General features: G+C 46.4%; 1 protein-coding gene across 3 annotated transcripts in view; it reads left to right on the top strand.

The window, feature by feature from the left end:
* Nucleotides 1-3,645: 3,645 nt before the first annotated feature.
* The window catches only part of SLC18A2 (solute carrier family 18 member A2), a 58,855-nt gene continuing 58,476 nt past the window's right edge, over nucleotides 3,646-4,024 (top strand). For 2 of the 3 annotated variants that reach the window (XM_032780791.2, XM_075072515.1), the window contains exon 1: nucleotides 3,646-3,786. The gene's annotated coding sequence lies outside the window, so the exon portion shown is untranslated. The remainder of the gene's footprint in view (nucleotides 3,787-4,024) is intronic. The other variant, XM_075072514.1, reaches the window with a different exon arrangement.

Here is a 4,024-nt window from a genome sequence, read left to right as displayed (position 1 = left end):
TAAAACATATACTGTGTGTGTATATATAGTGTTTTGTCTGGTGAAAAAAATTCCCTGGAACCTAACCCCCCTATTTACACTAATTCTTATGGGGAAATTGGATTTGCTTAACATCGTTTCGCTTGAAGTCACATTTTTCAGGAACATAACTACAGCGTTAAGTGAGGAGTAACTGTATATCCCATTGACTTACACTGAGACTTAGGCACTCTCTCGAAAATTTTATCCTGAATCTTACTGAAAGTCAATGGGACTTAGGAGCCTAAGTACCCAAGTTACTTTTGAAAAGGAGACTTTTGGGTCACCATAGCCACTTGCATAAAGAATGATGGCATACCCACCTTTATATATATTTGTATTGTGTGTCTGGCAGTCAGAGTGTTAGTTGTCTGGAGGCAGGGAGAGAGTAGGAGAGTGAGAAAGGCTGTCATTTAAACTCTAACAAAACTGAGTGGTCAGACGTTGTCAGTGTGAAGAGCAGCATTGAAAAGGCAGAGAGAGAAAGAGGGGAAAATGTTTAGTAGAAGAAATGTCTTTTATTTGGAGATGTTTATAACATGGTCTCATTAGAGCTTATTAGAGAAGCATCTTTGCTTCTCTCTCTATCATCTATATGACATGCAACACTGTGGGGAACAGGTCTACTTGAAGAGTAGGTAGGACAGCACTGCTAGAGATTAATTGTCCTCTGAAATTCTGTGAATACAAAAAGGGTCCAACTTCTCTTTTTCCTGATGTAATATTTCCATTGACATATCATTAAAATTCATCCCTTATTAATGCCATTCTCTGTTACTCGCAATACCTATAACACATATTTCCCTTTCCCCACTGAGTTCAATGGGACTTTTCAAATGAGTAATGTTACTTGCATGTGTGTTTGCAGAACAGGATTCAGTAATTGGAGGGCAACCTCTTTCTCCTCACTAAAGTAAATTATGCTCTTTAATTTATCCCGAGGCCAGAGAAGAAAGTCATTACCCCTTGTTGGAAGGTTAGGATTTTAGTCCTAAGTATAAATGTGACTGAGTCCTGGAGTTTCTAGTTAGGAAAGCCATGCAAATATGCACAAAACATCTCCAACATCTTATACAACAACAGGAAGACATTGATATACATGATCTAATAGTAGAATATATCAATTCATTCATATATCAGAATATAAATTATGTAGGAGGTACTAATAGAATATATCAATGTAAAATTAAAATTACTTATGTAGGGACAGAAAAAAATTGCTGGAACACTTTGAACACTGTTCCATTATTATTAATTATTAGAAGAAGCTGTGAACTTAAAGTAAATAATATGCTTTACTAAAATTTACCCGTAACTACTGAAACCAACTAGATTTATTTTCATTGACTTCAGTGACAGTCAGATGATGGCCCAATTCAGACTACATACATTTTTCTCCCCTCAGTTAACTATATGAGCAAAATTTCCATCCCATGATGGAAATGTCATTCACTGAAATGTGAAACTGTATTGCTAGGACATCTCTGATATAGAGGCACCAGCCAAAGCTTAAAACTCAAAGGATTTTCTTCAACAAAATTTCCAGCAAAATCTGCATAATTTATCAAGACTCATCTGGTCAGAAAGGGACACAACTTGACCAATTAATTTTGTAAACCTTAAACAACTGAAGTGTGCAACACAGCCTAAGAAATAATGCCATCAGTTAAAGTCAACTAGGGTCTGACCCAAATCACATTAAAATCAACATGCTCAGGGTTTAGCTGATGGCCATATTTGGGGTCGGGAAGGAATCTTCCTAGAGGGCAGGTTGGCAGAAGCTCTGGGGGTTTTTCGCCTTCCTCTGCAGCGTGGGGCATGGGTCACTTGCTGGAAGATTCTCTGCACCTTGAAGTCTTTAAACCATGATTTTTGAGGACTTCAATGGCTCAGACATAGGTTTGATACAGGAGTGAGTGGGTGAGATTCTGTGGCCTGCATTGTGCAGTAGGTCAGACTATATGATCATAATGGTCCCTCCTGACCTTAAAGTTTATGATTCTATGATTCAGTGGAGACTCCCATCGAATTAACTTGATTTGAAACAGATACCTTGTGAAGAATAATTGGCAAAGTAAATGGAAGTCCAGTAGAGTTGGGTTTTTTTAAAGTAAAATATGTTATGCAGCACAAACAGCAGTGCTATATGAAAATACAACTAATTAACATATGCTACTTGATCAGTCCAATGTACAGCTGCGCTTGTATAACTGCATAATATGAAACTTTGACTGCCAACCTTTACATCTTCTCTAATATCAGATACAAAGGATATTGAAATAAATTCCTAATTATCGTAAATATATGCAGCAGTTTGAGAAGAAACATGCAGATGTGCCAGGGAGGTGGGTTATTTAATCTCAGATCATTATTTAATCTCAGATCAGGTATTTAAAAAAAAAATTAGTAAAACCATGGAATTTGGTCTGCATAGCCTTCCCAGCAGAGGTTGCTCTATCTATAGGTGGAGTAGGCTGCTTTGGGCCCTGGGGCAGCTGGGCCAAACCTGAGTGTGACACTGTGTGCTAGCCAGGTCACAATGCCACTCACTGAGAATTGGCCCACCTACCACCTAGGGGTGGCCAGGTCAAATCTTAGTGGTGTGCCCCCCACTTCAACCATAACCAGGGAAAGATCAAAAGGATTGCTGCACTATCCCTCCCCTCACCCCCCAAGTCTGACATCCCCTCCCAGGGGGCAATCCCCAGTCGAAAAGCTGTGTGCCATGGAAATGGGGGAGGGGGACAGGGTACACTGAACTTTTGCCTGAAGGGGCAGATTGTCTTTAGTTTTCCCAGGCATGTAGGGAATTTGAAGTGTTGGAAAGGTTTTCCGAAAAACAAACACATCTTCTGTGTGAAGCTTATTAAGGGTATTACGCTCACTCTTCCAAGTTAATCGGGAACATGTGCCTCTTCTATTGGGATATACTTAACTATATCCTATAGCATAGCTTCCCTGCCCTGACACCTACATCCTGGGATAGATGATTCTTCCTACACCATGTGTCTGTTAGTTGTCTCCTTCCCAGTGGAGTGCGTGCCAGCCTGCCTTACCGAACCAGTTCCAGGAGGACGCGTCCAGCTCAGTTCGCATTCCCCTCGCATGCAAAAGTGGGTCCGTTTCACACCAACTCCTACCCCGGTCTCGAGGGAACTTATGTGCTAACTATCCGCATGCTGTGCCACGAGTCTGTGTGCCACGGATCCTGTTGCGGCCGAGCCTAGGAACTGCAGGAGTGCCCTGCTAAGCACCCAAATCCCCGAGCCTGACTGTCCCGGCCACACCAGGAACCTCCAGCAGGCTAAATAAGCACCACGCCTTCCCCTTTGTCTGTTCGCGGGGCTCCCAGCAGCCGCCGGGGCGTTAGGGGGCATCTGCAGGGAGAAAACGGGGTTACTCTGCTCCCGAGCTTCGTGCTAGCTGGGCAGGGGCAGTCAGCAGCAGCAGCACGCGGTGCCTCGCCCGGGCAGGCGCTCGCTCCCCTGGGCGCTGGGGCCAAGGGGCTAGGGGTGAGGCAGAGGCTTGGGTTGGCTGCGGGGCTGCCCGGGGCAGGTCGCGCTGCTGCAGCCCTTGCCCCAGAGGCGCCTGGGGGGCGATAAGCATCTGGCGTGACGTCAGGGAGGAGGCTGGTAAGTGGCGCTGCCCAGAGGCGCCCGGGGCTCTCAGCGCTGCTCTCCCCAGGCCCAGCAGGACGCCAGAGCGGAGCCCAGGCGGGCAGGACCCGCGGAGAGCGGACAGAGACCAGCAGCAAAGGAACCGCGCCGGGTAAGCGCCGTAGTAGCCGGGGCGCCCCGCGGAGCTCGCCGGCTAGTCCCGGGCGGGGAGCGAGAGATAATGGGCGGGAGCCGAGAGTTGTGGGGCAGGGGCGTATGTGGGGGGCAGAAGGAGTGGGAGGGAGCAAGGGCAGAGACGGGGAGCGGTGACAGCGGGGGGCAGAGGGCTGTGGGGGGGCAGGGATAGTGGGGGGCTCTGGGAACGTGATAGGGCAGTGGCAGAGACGGGG

The sequence above is a fragment of the Chelonoidis abingdonii genome, chromosome 15 (assembly GCF_003597395.2).
Source record: "Chelonoidis abingdonii isolate Lonesome George chromosome 15, CheloAbing_2.0, whole genome shotgun sequence".
Classification (NCBI taxonomy): domain Eukaryota; kingdom Metazoa; phylum Chordata; order Testudines; family Testudinidae; genus Chelonoidis; species Chelonoidis abingdonii.
The sequence above is the reverse complement of the archived record's forward strand: the minus strand, read 5'-3'. Positions and strand labels throughout refer to the sequence as shown.